The sequence below is a fragment of the Argiope bruennichi genome, chromosome 5 (assembly GCF_947563725.1).
Source record: "Argiope bruennichi chromosome 5, qqArgBrue1.1, whole genome shotgun sequence".
NCBI lineage: Eukaryota > Metazoa > Arthropoda > Arachnida > Araneae > Araneidae > Argiope > Argiope bruennichi.
In genome coordinates this window covers 38,366,636-38,383,920 of record NC_079155.1, presented here as the reverse complement: position 1 = coordinate 38,383,920, position 17,285 = coordinate 38,366,636, and positions in this window count along the sequence as shown.

Below are 17,285 nucleotides of genomic sequence, written 5' to 3'. Positions count from 1 at the left end.
AATATGAGGTTGACGGGAACATATTTAAAGGAAAAACACTTAAAAACTCTCTTATCTAAAGAGGACTTAGTTTCTACTCTTTGTAAAAAAATTTGTAAATAGATGCAAATAATTTGCAATTTTATATCATTTGCTTACTTTAATTAATATTTTAATTAATGCTTTTTTGAAATTATAACAACTGTGAACCGTTGATAATATTAATCGTTATACATTATTTTGATTGATGAGTTATTGACCAACAGTTCATCAAGGTATGTATGTCTCGATTTCTATTTTAATATTAAATTTAAATAAACTTTAAGAATTTAATAAAATTTTAAGTTTTAATGAATTCACAATTCAGCTATTAAAGGGTTATTAGATACCAGATTAAAAATTGTTAGTGCCTTATGTATTAACAAAATCGATGTCTGATACACATATGATATTAAAAATCTAATATGGAGTATTAACCTAGGAAGCCCATGTTTACAATGAATGCCCTTCTTTTAATTTTCTTCGTGATTACCATTTTAATTCAATATCTCTTAACTTGAAAAATTTGGTTGGTGACAAACACCATCCAAATGTTTTAATTTTTTAAAGTCAATTGGTCTTTTTATGAGCCTTTAACACCTTTTATTATTTTTTCTTGATTCACATCTGTTTCTTTTTAAAAGCATCAGTTCCAAGTGTGTTCTTTGTTCTTAAAATATATTTGTTGTTTTTAATTAAAAATTTTTATGCTATATTATTTGAATTCAACGAAAGTTTGGCGCAGTTTAACTTAGAATGGCTCTTGTGCCAGTAAAGCTCCAAAGGCCAAACCAAAACTCAGGAAGCCCATGATATCAATTATTGCTCTTAAATGATATATCATAATTTCCAAAATCGAATTAAACAATCACGAATTTGATAAAAGCAAAAACACATTTCGTACTGTGTTATTATTTTCAAATAAATGATTCATCTTAAAAACTGGGAAATATTTATTACCTTCCCAAAAGTATAAATTCAACAAAATTTCTTAGCATTTTTTCATTATTGATGTTATTTATTTCTAACATAGAGTTGAAAACAAATATTCATTTTCTTTTGAAGACATCAAAGCAGTATTCGAAAACTATTACATGCAAAAGTAATATTCCTTCCATATCGCATGCAAAGATCATGGTTTTTCTTAAATGTAAATATTGCAACATTGAAAATGAAATATAAGAAATCCTCTCTGCCAGGATCCTGTTGATATAGTGAAAGTGCGCAGATATATGAGCAATTTTAGAATATCTGTAAATATGGGCTATATTTTTTCATACAGGGAGAGCTTAAAATAACTTTTTATATTTTGAGGCATCTGTAAATAAAAGTATTGAATGAAATGAAACTGAATTTCATATTTAGAAAGTGCGACGTTAAGAGAGAAAATGTCGTCCAAAAATCATAAATGTCATCCATATTTTATTTCACATACAAGAACAGAAACACATTTGTTTTATTATTTTGTTGATGCTAGAAACTAATGTGGGTGTTAGACAAAAAAAAACCCTTTTAATGATGTTTCATATAAGTTTTTTTATTTAATTTAAATATATTAATGTCTCTTTTTAAAGAAACACTAGGTTATTTTAGGACAGAGCTTGGAATTTTCATCCGTGGTCAGATGATGAGGACGGCAATTGAGGTGGCACCCCCCCCCACTCCAAACATCAACAACAGCGGAATAACGCTTGGCCCCTGCAGATTTAACGTGCACCAGACCTGCTTACTCTCTTACGGCTCTTTAGTGGAATCGGGCCGAGACTAGCCACCAGGACACCATGTCCCTGTATTTCCTGTCAGTCAGATAATATTGAGCAAGTGAACATTTAAAGCATGCAATAGTGTCTAAAGGTAATTAACATATTCTTTATTAACATGTTCAAATATAAATTATTTTTGAAACCTTTGAAATTTTTTTAAATGTAGTTTTGAAAAGGAAATGCATTCTTTGATATTAATTTTTTATAATTTATTCTTTTTACTTTAATTATTTATTCATTTCCTTCTTTCAAACTTAAATCTGAGAAATAAATTTATTAAATCTAGAATCCTGATTTGTTTTTTTAAGTAGAGTAATTTTAATTGGTGCATGAGTATTTCTATGCGTTTTATATTTTCTTAGAAGCAGTATAAAACGAAAAATTAGAAATATTATGATTTTTTGCCAGGTAATTAATAAGGCATGCACTTTTAAATAAAATTTAAAATATTTATCCATTAACTTAAAAGCATACTTATATGCTTCTCAAGTAGTACCACTCATTTTAACGATGTGAGCTTTTTAAGGGTTTTCATTTTTTTTTTTTTTATTTTTCTAAAAACATCATAAGATGAAAAAATTGGAAACGCTAGATCCTGTTAAATAATTAATAAGTTATATGTTTATAAAATATGAGTGATTGATGTGTTAAATAAAAAAAATAGTTACATGTTTAGTAAATACTGTAATTTTAGTTGACAATGCGGAGTTTTTTTTTATGTATGTTGCATCCTTCTAGAAAAAGCATTAAATAGAAAATATCTTTCTAAATAATCACAGACGCATGGCATTTCGAAAATATATGCAGTTAATTTAATAAATCAAAAGAATCCCAATACGCTTTTTAAGTAATTTTATTTTATTTGGATACATTTTTCTTATTATGCTATAATATGGTAGAAACAACAAGAAAATACGATCAGGAAATCATGTGGTCTCTTGTCTTAATGAAGCAAGTATTTTTGAAACATGGAATATTCTAGGAAATTAGATATTAAATTAAAAAGAATAAGACCATTTCAGACGGTTAAATATTTACAGATTGATGCAAACATTATAAAAACTATTTTTTCATAATTTTTTCATTTTTTTTGTCATATTGAATATTTAGCAAAATCTTATTTATTTAAAAATTATCATTAATTAAATAAAATAAATTAAAAAAAATTGATGACGATTTAATTTTTACAATAAAAGTAAATATACTTGGAGTATTATAGACTAATCAATTGATTGGAAACATTATTGGTAAACGTCACTAAGCTTCTATATATACCTGAATTTCCAATCAATAGACATATTCAAAATGACAAATAATTGGAAAAATATTCTTTTTTTTTTCTGTTCTTTAAAAATATTTCTAAGCCTTCCAAATGACAATTTTTAACTGCACAATTAAGGAAATAGGGTATATCGTGATTTATACTTAGACAAAACGACAAAAACATGGCTAAACTATGAAAAAGGGATACAATTAAGGTAAAAGTTTTGCTTGACTGAGGTCATCCATAAATATAGTTAAGAATCAAATTTAGTATTAATTAGCTGTATTAAAAATTCTTCTTCACTAACGCTGTTCTTTATTAAAACATCCCACTTAATAATGAGATATATTATCTTGTTTTTAAGAGTTTAGATTTTATTCATCTATTTGATACAAAAAAGAATCGATTATTTACAGATAAACTTAATACGTGTCGTGAATGCATTAAAATGAATGAAAGGTCTATAGATAAGATTTCCTTATCCGTCATGTCTTTTTCCCGATTAAAAAATCAATTTAAATTTTACAATTTTTACATTCTGAATTTTGTATATTCTCTTCATACAATTTAGCTATGATTTGAGGATATCCATAATTGCGCACTGAAATGGTTTTAGTGTCCACTATTGTGATTATAAATTCATATATTCTCATTATAAATTCATATATTCTCATTAGAAATTCATATATTCATTTGTTAGAAATTCTACATTTTCAGTTAAAATAATTGACTTCTCGTGAAATTTATTTTTTTATTTAACATATTGAATAAACATTCGACAAAATCTATGAAAGAATATGTATGCTTATTTTACTATATGATGCAGCAATGTATTGAAGTATCTATAATTTTACTTTACTTTACAGAATTTTATGGACATGGAAATTTATTGCAAATTCAAACTTCTATCAGAAGCTTAAACTAAAACAAAATGGCAAAAAAAATATTCAACTTGCAGATATTTCACCGTATGGAGATCACCATGGATGCTTCAAAACTGTCATGGATAACACAATCATTTCTGTTGCTTATGAAAATATTTTTATTTAATATTGCTTTTTCACATCAATTTTATTCTTACTTCATAGATATAAAAATAAGTTACAACTCATTTTTCCGCTGATTCAAATATTCCATCCGAAAATGTCAGACTAAACATTTTTTTCCCTGTCATATTTCTTCTAAAGTGAAAAAAGTACAATACGTTTTAAATGTCACGAAATATTTAATCTTTTTTTTTGTGCATTAATTGCTGAAAACTTTAATATGATTGAAATTCATATCTGATTCTTTAAGTAAGAAATTTTTAAAGAAAATATTTTTTTGAGTTATTTTATTTAATATTTTTAAGCGAAATTAATAGTACTTTGATCTTATAGGTCTTTTTCTATTTCAGGCTTTATAACTAAGCTTTATTGGAATTTAAGACTTTCAGCTTTAAAACTTTTTAACAATACTTTCATTTGAGAGTTTATCAATAAAAAATATTACAAAGAACAATTCTAAAAAACAAATCACTACAGAATGATATATCTTCCCTTTAATTTTTTCGACATTCAAGTAACATCAGAGACATTAAGAAAAGATGAGATACAATGGAATGGCAAATACTGGAAAATGAAATGAAATGAAATATGAAACATAATAAGTAGTAAACCGCATGTGCTAGGTCACGAACTGTCCTTTCATCTCAAACTTCATTTGGAAAGTATGTTGCCATTTGCATAAGACTAAGCTTTGGCAATAAATGATTATTTCTAGTAAGCGAAAAAAGATTTCGACAAATCCATGATGAGCAAATTAGTTATGTGATCGTAAAATGCTGCGTTGACATATCTTTTGAATGCCATTTCTTTTATAATAATAAATTATTTTTTTTCCATAAAGTTAAGAAGATATTGGCCATCTTCAATGGCTTGCTCACATTTGAAAGTATGAGTTTAACAATCTAATAACAGAAAATGATATTTTACTGTTTTTATTTTATAAATATATCTTGGCAATTCATATCTGTGTCATTCAAAGTATGGATAAATATTTTGAAAAATTCTTGCATCGCACAGTTTTTATTTTCCTTCAATATTTTTTCATGGTCTTACTAAATTTTTCATGATTGCCTAATTTATGAAACAAATAATAAAAGATTAATTCATCGAAATAACTACAAATATATGAGAGTTTTTGATGAAGGAGAGCATACAAATATTATTTGTATTAAATAATGTTTGATCTTTTTTTTTAATTAGCTAAAAAAATTAGGGAGCTAAAGGTAAATTTTATTCCTCCTTTCCAGATTAAAAAAGATTTATTGTAACAATTCTCTCTTTATATAGAATAACACTATTTTTTGTTGCTCAAGAGAAACTGGAAAATATTTTCCATCTCATTTATTATATAAACAATTAAAAACAACTCTCTTTAGATACATTGTAAACTTTCATGTAATCAGTATTTTTTTATGCTGGATATAAAAGTAAAACCCATAATAGATTATTCATTCTTAAAAAACACTTGACTATTTTCAAAATCATTAATTTTTAGATTTCTCATGCGCTTCTAGGTTTTATATTTTTTTTCAAAACTAGAAAGTTTTTAAATTATTTTTCATTTACGAAATGAATATGCAATTTGGTGGTAACACCTTGAACATTGTCCCAACATACTACCGAACCATATTTAATTTCCTAAGATTCCAAAGAAATTAAATAGCCCCAGTGATATGTCAGTATAATCTATGGAATTGAAAATTAAATTATTGCTTTGTTGTATAATTTCTCTTTCATTTTTGAGAAAGGGATATCTTTTATTCCCGAAAGTCTCAGATAATTGTTTCTCTTAGTAAATAAACAATCAATGAATCAATTGATTTCAAGATTTTACTCAGTTATTAATCTCATCCTACTTGTTTGGTGGTGGATTCAATTGAATATCACTGAAAATATTTTGTTAATAGATAAAAAAAAAATGCTAGCATTATATATATTGAATTTTTGAAAATTATTCTCAGAAATTTCAGCCGTTGATGTTTAATAATTAACTTTTAGTGTTAAATTGTGTCACAAATTAATTATTTCTTTGACCAATTGTCTAAATCTGAGAATATATATGTGCATTTTTATTGTTTAATTTTCTTAATGAATTTAATTTCTAAATAACTTTTAATTCTGTGTAAGAAAAAGTTTATTATGTTTATGATCTGACCTTTTTAAATTTTTATTATCTGAAGAGCTTTTTACCTGGAAATTTAAAAATAGAATACTATTTCTTTTTTCAAACGAAAGGGGAAGGTTGATATTATTTTGTCTGAGTTGAATGATGAAAAACCACTTGTTTACACAGCAGAATATTTCATGAGGTCTAGTTTAGAATCCTGAAAAACAAAATTGCAAAATCATGATTCTATTAGTCAACCATAGTATAAAGAACAGCAAAATGTATAGATATATTGCGATAATTTTATCTTCAGTGACAAATCTTACCTTTATTATTTTCTAAGGTTTAGCAGATATTGAGAAAATATATCTAATATAAGTGTTTTCATTAAGATTTTGCTAAACTTAGTGCTTCATAAATAAAATACAATGCGCTGGACGTGAAACTGATAAAGATTGGTATAAAATAACATGAGTTTGACTTAGATAAATGATGTTTAATTGTTTTTAATATCTAATATTTAGGCTTAAAAAAACTTCATTTTGCCACAGAAAGTAAAGAAAAACAAACAAACAAGAATTTAAAATTGGAATTTTTAAGCTGATATTACAATATAGAATATGAATGTATGAAATACTCTCGCAGAAGATGTAATTATTCAATGAATCCCTCAGTTTTCTTTTTTATTTGACAAAATAATCTTCTGGCAAATGGAAATAATATTTTCCATAAAATATGTCAGTGAAATTTTTTAAAAACAGGAAGTTACATCATTACAAATTGTACAAACATATCTGTAATCCATATTTGATTATTATTTATTATCTTTCAACAATATTTATAAATATAGAATATAATATCATGCAAAAAGATTCAAGTAATTTGAGAGTTAAAACATTTATGACGAATTATCACGATTAAAACATATAGTATTCCGAGAAAAAATTCAGCTCTTAAATTTTATTTCAATATATTTGAAAAATTAGCATAGGAACTAGTAAGGATATTAAATGTTACTTTTTAGTTTACAAATTGTTTATTTCAATAATTATATATTCCAATCATATTTCTGGAGATTTTAAAGATTTTAGGAAATTATCAGAAAATATTGATTCTTATAAATTATATTTGTAGTATAAGTGTGTCAAATAGTGAAGCATAAGTGTGTTATTTATTTCACATGTTTTATTTAAAGTGAACAAGTTAAAAAAGTTCACCAAATTAATTTCGCTTTTATAAAATCTAAATGCATTTGACATTCAGTTGACTCGTTTATAATTTATGTCTCTTATTCTTGTGTTGCCGAAACTGCATTATAAATAAATCTTCTACACAAATGATAGGGCGCTATTGAAAAGATTCAATGAGTTAGAATTTGGGTTGAATGTTTTTTTTTTCTTTTCTTTTCTTTCTTTCTTTTTTTTTTTTTTTTTTTCATTTTGTTCTTTTGAAACTAGAATGTTTCTAAGAAAAAGAGCACTGAATCTATTTGAGCAAATACAATCGTCTTCACTTTCGAAACACTTTTCAAGGAATTGATTCTTGGAATTCAGCGATTTCTTAAAGGTTATGTCCTTTTTTATTAGTGGCCTTTGTTGAAATCGTTTCTAGTTTGTTTTAGAAATTTGTTTTTGACTGGTATTAGTGAATGGATGATTCGCTATTTGTAAAAGTCAAATTGTTATTTATTTGAAATGCTTTAATATTTGATTTTCGCCATTAATATTCATTATTCGCCATTTCAGAGATATTTATTTAGCTAAAAAATGAAAACTTTTCTGCTCAACGATTAAAATGTTATAACTATCATACAAACGATTGATTAAAAATATTTAAATACAAAAAAAATATTGTAACAGAAATCCTAGAGTGTTGTTTAATAAGTTTAATACAATAAGTAGGATAATGGCAAAATATTTATTTTAAGAAAAACTCAAAAACCAAATGTAATCGAAATCTCCACAAAGAATAACTTTGTAGAGATTAATAGCATACTAGCAGTGAATTTCTACTATAATAGCAACAACAAAACTCCGTGTTCCAACTCACAATGTAATAGCACTTCAAATGAAAATGAATCATTGTCACGAACTTTGCTTTTTATATGGAAGATGTTCCAGCAAGATATAGAATTTTTCAGAAGAATCGATAAATATCTTTGTCTTTTTTAGAAAAAGCAAAAATTCTTGAATTTTCCAGGATTTTTTTGCCATTGAAATCGATAAATACGTCACTTTGTTGTCAAACGGTTGACAATTTGGTCCTCGCGTTTGAGGAATAAAATTAAATTTTTCATTACACCATGTCCCTAATTTGACAAAAATGCTCTATTATGGAATCGTGACAGTACCGTAAATCAAGACTTTGTTGGAACATACTGATGTATTATGATAAGAAAAAAAATCGAAAAAGTTTATTTTGATTTTATTTGCTAAATATACCAAATATCTATCGTCATCTCTGTCTGTTAAATGGCAAAATGCCAAATAAGAATTCTTTACACTCTTATAGTCAGATTAGATAGTTACAGGAAAGTTTCTGTTGAATTGATTACTAATTACTTTATTATTAAGTTGCTGAAATGTAACCAATTTGTAATACATTTAATTTGCAAGAAGAACATGCTCAACCTGTAACATTCCTCCACCTAAATTTAATTAATGAAAGCTTTTTATGCTAATAATAACAGCGAATGTGTGTCTCTGTTTGTTTTTACTCTACAATTAGACAGAGCGATACTGAATTCGGCTAATATATATTTAGGAGGACAAAAGTGTAAATTTCGAGGCAATTATTAAAATTTTTATTGTAATATAATTAAATAAAAATGAAGTAATACTTTTTTGCATTTTCCATGATAGATTCCAAAATTTGTTAGCATAAAAACAACTTTTAGACTCAGAATGTATCACACCAAAGATATTAGTTTCTAGTCATGCGTAGTTCCATTTAATTTTAATAATTTTAGTTTTTAAATATATTGCAATAATTCTTCTTTTCATTGCAATGAATATCATGGGGTTGTCTTTGTTTCATTAACATATTAACAGCACGTCTTTTACATCATTAAAGATAGAGTAAAAAAACATAATTTATAATTATTTCAAAAATGGTTTTATTTTTTTTAATTCAGTTAATATTTATACGTTATCATAAAGTAATACAAAGGGATTTCACAATTAATAGCGAATTTGCATAATCTTTGCTGAATAGAAGACTTTTCTTTGTTTCTCTTGCAAATTTGGAGTTCTTTTTCTAAATTCAAAAACCATTTGCTTAGCACACAGGAAGAAAACTAACTAAATAGTTAATATTAGTTATTTCAAATTTGTAAAGATTAGAAGGTTTAACATTTATTAAATAGTTATTTCTTTTTTCTTGATTTTCTTTTATGAGAGGAATTTTTTCAGACCTTGGAATGATAACTCTTGTTCCTTTTTATTTGACCAGTTTTATATGCTTTTGCTATTTAGTGTCATGGGGATTTATGAATGAAGCTATATTACCATCTGCTTTATTTTTAAAGATTATACTTATTTTATTTTCTGGAATTATTTTATTGAATCCATAAATGAAATTCTTTTAAGGTATTAAATTAACTATGAAATATGCTTTGCTTTTCACTTAAATTATCTATTAACCTTTCTTATAATTTTTGAATACTTTTTACCTTATCTGTTAGGTTATTTAAGTCGTGGAATATTCATCTTTTTTCAAGAGGCAGTACGTGCTTCCCTGATATTCATCGAATGCACGAAACCAAATCATTTTTTAATTCTTCGAAAACAAAGCAGATGCATAGAAAAATGAAATAAAAAACCCTTGTAAATCGGTTTGCAAATATTTGTTAAGATTTGCTTTTTCGGCCTGGAAGCTTCGTTTGAACAGATATATTTCAGATTTGTAGTATATCACAGCAAGACATTCACATTTTTTCTCTAGGTGGTTTAAACATTTCTGCAAAATGTAGGTAAATGTTTAGACCCAAAGACTTGTAGTAGCTACATGGATGTGAGTCCATTTTTTACAATGTTTAGCTGATTATTTAGAAAGGGTATGGAATATAGATGCAAATTTATTACATCATAGGTCCCAAAAAGTTTCATAGATTTAATTCGTAGACAAGTAGTTAGGAAATTCAAGTAGAGTTTAATTTGTATAAAGTATCTCAAAAAGACTTCATAATTTCAATTATTTGTCAAGTAATTCGGAAATTCAAGTAGTATTCAATTTGTTTCAAGTATTTGAATACGAAAATGGAGAAATATGCAAATATAAAATAGAGAGCTTATGGTGTTTTTGGATTTGCATGAGACACTACCCACCAAAACATTTGTTCTTCGCAATTTTCTTATTTAAATTAAATAAACAGCAGAAACAAAATACTTCCTCAACAAGTTCAATTCATAAACTTTATTTATTTTTATTAAGAAAATATTTGCAAAAAAAAAAAAAAAAATTAGAACAACGAAACAAGTAAAAGTGACATTGCACATTGGCAACTAGGAGGCCACTCATAATTTTGCAAGCCAATGTCCAGAAAAACCACGAGATTGTCTGAATCTAACCAACTTTAAGTACGAATTTCGCACAACATTTTGATTGCAGATACATCCCAAGTTGTGACAAAGCGGTTTCTGAAGTCATATTTTGTTGAGCCTTTTATTTGAAGTCATGTGTGGTTGAACTATTCATTTCTTGGTTTGAAGGCATACATATGAATAATGAGAAGAACAAAAATAAGGGTTCAAGAATGGCACGGAACAAATTTAGATTCTAATGAATAACGAAAATAAAGATGAATGTTTGATACGATGCATTGACAAAAATAGGTTCGCACAAATTTTCCGAGCTTCGTCCCATGGGAAAAGTGAGCCCAGATAGAATCCAGCCAAAAACAGGTCCATAATTTCAAACTTCGAACAATTCGTGGTTTATCAAGGCATCAAAGCTTTAGAAATCATGCAGTGTTATTAAGTTTTTCCTGCATAAATAATTTCACAATGGAATTGCTGTGACATGAAGAGAACAAGAGTTAAGCTTCAAGAACGGTGATGGTAAAATTCATAAAATAATTAGAAGTTATTTTATGAAAAAAAAAACTTATAAAACTTTTAATTGAAATTAAATAAAAATCATTCCACGGAAACCATTTGGGTGCCAGACGTAGTTAATCTAAAATTAAATGGAAATAATTATATAGCAATAGAAAATAATTAAACTTGATTAAAATATAAGTATTTTCTATTGCTTTTATTTTCGTAAATTATGTGCTGATAGCACAATGTCAGAAGAAGTAATTTTTATTTCAATTCAGTTGTGACACGAATGTCAATAGTTTTTCGACAAAAAGTTCGTTTAAGTAATTGTGACCGTCCTATTTTTAATTTAGAATGCTATTTTTCAGAGGGATCTTGTTTCTAATCCCCAATATTTGTGTGATATAGAATTAGCTTCTTCCCAATTTAATATATTCATCACATATTTTTCAGAATATATTTTTGATACATTTAGGGAGATAATTTGAATTTTTTTAACCATTTTTTCAACATTTGTAAAATGAGTAGTAATTATTTTTCTTTTAATATTACTTAATAAAATAAGGATAAATATACAGAAGAAGGAACTTAAAAGTAAAAGAATCTTGTTAATAAAGATTTTATAATTGTTATGCTTTTTAATCCAGCAGGATAATCCTAAATATAATTGGAATGTATCTAAAATTTCATTATCTCTAGGGCATTTAGTTTTCAAATTACCGATCAATACTCCATACATCAAACGAAAGTTATATCACTTCATGGAACTCTTTTAGCCGCCTCAAGTTCCCATGGAAATACACATTAAGCCTCTCAAAAGTGAAACGACCACTCGTATTTTTTTATGTACTTCGATTTTTGCTATTCCCAGTTTCAGTAGTCATTAACTTCAAGTGTTTTTCTCTATGTTCAGCGAAAAGACAGAAAAAAAAATTCTAACTGGTACCTTTTTTTTGGAACACAAGATCGGCAAAAGTTTCTGACATATAATCCATTGCAAATAAAACTTTCTAAAAATTTCAAATATATTTTTTTTTTCTTTAAGTAAAATATGAAGCAAATAATTCATTCAGGAATAAAACACAGAGTTTAAATATCATTTAAATCACAATGTGAAGATTAGAATCAAGATATAAATCTAATTAAACTAACATTTGATTTAAAATTAAGATTAATTTTGGATCATTGTCTAAAATTATTAATAAGTTTAGAAATCAACCACTAAGATAATAAAATAACATAAAAATAAAATTTTTTAATTTTATTTTTTGAAGAAAATTTTAGTAAAATATTTCAAAAAGTTACGATTCATTTATATAAAATAAATTATTTAGAATTATTTACAAAATCCACTTTTTATCCTCTTATTGAATATAAAATAATTTTAATTTTAGAATAAGAATAATGAAACTTATTTAACTAACAGAAGGTACAATAAAATCAATTAATACTTTAGAATTGATTTCCTAATCAAGTAGTATTTATTTAAACTATGGTACGTTTAAATAAATAACTATTGAACGTTTTCTTATACGTTCTTTGAATTTGAGGGATTTCATATCAAGTATAACTTGTAATTATTAAATCAGTACATTTACGATATTAATATATCTCTGATATTATGGGAATCTTTCGCCATTAGAAAAGTTCATGTACACAATAAAATAAGAAGACCGTAAGACAATAAAAATAATATGATTTTAATGACAAATAATTTGATAGAATCATTGACATGATGTTGCATTTAAACTATATATCGGAAATCAAAATTTTCTGCTTCAGACTATTAGCTTAGCATAAACGCATATTAAACATATTTTCTAGTCAGTACCCCTAATTATCATCTGATGTGATTCAAAATTTCACACTTATTTGAAATTTTGAAGTAAATATCACACAATAACTCATCTATTATGTTGTATTTTACATTCATCTTGTGTCGTCATCAAATAGTCAAGTAAAGAAAGTCTTTAGTTTAGAATTTGATACACATCTAGAGTTCTGACTGTAAAATATCATTATCTAATTGTAAGAGATTTTGAGTTATTATATGAGGAACGATAAGTCAGGCTGAATTTTATTTAAAATTTGTAAAAGATCCAAAATTTTGGAGATGAGAGAAAAAAAAGCATAATCCTTTTCGATCAAATCAAACCTCATCTTTCTGGAGTGGCTTCTATTTCCAAAGAAATTATCAAAACTTCAATTAAAGAGAATAAGGTACATTTTGAAATTTAATTTTAAGGAATTATTTTGTAGGATTTTATTCATAAATTTAACTTTTTCTAGATACTTGGCTCTACAGTCAATTTTGGATGACACTCAGATATTAATTATATTTTGTGACTCTCTTTCAAATCAGTTTATAATAACTCCATGTATTTTTAATTAGCCTTTCTAGATTTCTAGACGAGTAGAGGATGCCAAAATTTCGATCACCCATCTAACAGGAGAAATCATATTTACTAAGCTGAAAAGTTAACATTTTTCTCAATTATTATTATAAGTGCAGTATAATATTGTTACAAACCTGTAAAGTTGCTTCCCAGCATGGTTAGTTTAATTTCTGGAAAGAGCGTTTTACGATCAATCCTGTGGGTGTTGATCTGGTACCGCGTCAGTGATCTCATAGCTTGGTGACACATTTGGTGACTTAGCGACGAATTTGGCGACTTTGGGGACAAAATAGATATTATTAGAAACTTGGAAAATTTTAGCGATCCATCCAATAGGAACCAATATACGCCTGATTGGTCATGAACCTTCTCCTCCCACCTCCCAGGAACTATAAAAGTCCAGGCAGTCTCAAGCTGCAATGAATTGGAGTTGGAGTCGTGAAACGAGTCGTCGAGAGGATAACGAAGGAAAGATGGAATAGTCAAGCGTTGTGCTTGTAACTCAAGCGATTGCTGAATTGAGCTGGGTGCCGAGTCCTGGCGTTTATTGTGGAAGCAGCCTCGAGTTCTCTAAGGAGTAGTCAATTCTGTAGTGTGTCGGCAGTTGGATACAGCTAAAGCGAGGAGAAAGTGGATAATTACAGCCGTTTGGAGAGGCCGTAGGGTGAAGCTACGAAGATCCCCTCTCCTGCTGAATTCTGTATGGCCGCTTTGTGTGTTGTGGTTGCTATTACTACCGAATTACTACTTGTAGGCTATTGTATGTTGTAGTGTGCTACTGTGTGTACGTCTCGGCTGTATATAGTTGTCGCCTTTGTATTCGTCATCTGTGTCCTTATGTTTAATAAAAGTCTTCGTTCATTATTGAGGCCTGCTGATTATTTTCACACCATACAGTACAAGGGAACCCGGCGCTTTTATAGACTTATTAGTAGTAGTGGAATCCGTATTAATATTATAGTTGTGTACTATTATAATTGATTAATGCATTCTGGATTAAACTTTTTAATTTATATTTAATTTACTCAGAAAATTATGAAAATAGATGCAATGAATAATAATAGTTATTTAAAATTCTTGCGGTTTCATAAAGCCAATCGTAATGACAAAATCGATTTGGAAGAAATCTAGGGGCCACTATTCCAACATTATAGAATAAAATAATATGTTAAAAATAAATATATTTCAGATATTTAATTATAATTTTTTTAAAAATGGGCATTTTGATGGAAAAATGTAATTTTGAGATGTCATCGCTTCTATTATTATATAAAAATAAAACATACAATTTTAATTAATTTAGTGTCAAAGAAATTGTTCAACTTAAATCATTGAAATATAGGGATAATTTAACTCTGGAATCCTTAATCAAACCAAACACCATGATTCGATTAATGATTCTAGATTTAAATTCATTATCTATTTCATCTAAAAGTTGAAATGGATAAGGAAACTTCACCAGAAAAGGGGAATTAAATTCAAGCAATGTTTTATTGTTAAAAGGAACACGATGCTTAGTTTTAATTGGTTTAGTTCTAATTAAAGAACAGTCGATGTTCAGATTTTTAAGTCGAAAGTCGTACTATATATAAGCACTTGCTTTGTCGGACCTTAAATGGAGCCTAGAAAAAGGATTTGATTTAAATTTTCTTGAAAAAAGAAATAAACTTGAAATCTTCGACAATAAGAAACATTAATGATGCAATTATGCGTTTGCGAATTCACTATGTTCATATTAATTTTTATTTATTTTTATTTTTCCTAAAAATATAACCCATACAGTTCACAAAATAATAAGTTCATACAATATAATAGTTACAGTGATGGAATTTTAATTTATTAAATCAGCTAAACAAACCATACATTTATAATAAAAATAAATAAACATAAACCAGTAAATAAACCATACATTTATAATAAAAATAATTCTATTAAAAATGGGTGATTCTGAAAAGGCAAAGTAATATATTGCACAAATTAGATTATTTTTGTAAATTTTTTGTACTTTTAAACGAATTGAAACGAGGTTTAGATGTATGTGTATATAAAGATTAAATAAGTAAATTGAGAAATTTTAAAGCTTTATGGATAACTGGGCTAAAAAGAAAAAAATCTTTAAAAGAATAGAAATATAATAAATATAAGAATAATTATAGCGCTACTACTTTTACTTTTTTAATATGACTATCATCAGTTTGAAAACCAATAACAGTAAATTGTGCATAGATAAATATCGGTTACATTTAAATTAAAAACAAATAATTTACATATGTTGGAAATTTAACAACAAACTAATGAACTCTTTTTAAGAATGTAGCAAACATTACAGATTTTTAACTCTTCCATCGGAGCTGCTGATTAAAGCAGTTTTACAGAGCTCATGAAGCCTTAATTAAATAATAAAATAGAAATTCCATCAGGAAATAAGAGAACATTTTAGAATGAAGTTAATATAGGCTGAATTAAAATAAAAATGTGGAAATAAATTAATAAATGAATTAGATTTTAAAATGACATTATATATATATACATTGCTGTTTAAATAAAAATCATCTTATAATAGGTTGGATAATAATATGTAATTATAATAAAATTATAATTACATATAATGGTAAATGTTGTAAAATATAATACTAAAATATTACATCAAGTAAATGAAAGTGTTTATCTTAATTCAATTCACTCATAGCAGACAATTACCAAGTTATCGCAACAGGAAATTCCTTTGCAAGCATTTAAATTAAGGGGCTTTAAAATCATTTTCATACAATATTGCATGGGAAACTAATCAATTTAATACTAGAAATCCTTCACATAGGGCATTATTACGATCTGTGCTAAGTAGCATTGTTTAGTGCTCATTTCCCGTTCGAGGTTAACTCAAGTCATAATTAATAGCTTAGAACACTTTTGGGGATTACGGCAGGCAGATTTTGAGAGTGGTATCAGCAAGATACTGAATTGAGGAAAATGTAGAAGATCCTCTTTAGGAAGGGTGGAAGTGGGCTGTTCCAGACCACAAATTCTGGGAAGCAGGAAAATCGATGGCAACATTATCTTTCGTTTTGCGACTGGGACTTTTCCTAGTCTCGAGCAAAGGAAAAACAAACACCTCGGATTTGATGAAGGTCTAAATTGGCCTTTTTCATTTTTTTTTTTTTTTTTTTTTTGCATACTAAATGTGCAAGGAGACAAAATTTGTAATCGCTATAAAGTTATAAAGTTAGAATTTGAAATTTTGAAGATTCTCCTTATTTTAAATATCACTAAGTAAATTATAAAAAATAATTAATTATGTGTGTGTTTGTCTATTCTCTTTGGCTGTCAAACCACTATTGAACACGATAATTCAATTGTGCTTTGAGCTAAATAAATAAATAAAGATTTTTTAACAACTAATTTGTAGATTTCTTTACAATTTTGAAGGAAATTTATGCTTAGGGAGCCTTGATATCTGAATTCAAGTAAACACAATAACAAAAAACAAATAAAATTTGGAATATAGTTTTAGAATCTGGGATATAGATTCTAATCAAATTCTGAGCCAAATTAGTCTTTCGGCCCCTTACGTTCGTATGGATGCTCAATATATATACATGTGTGTGTGTGTGTGTGTGTGTGTGTGTGTGTGTGTGTGTGTGTGTGTGCACTT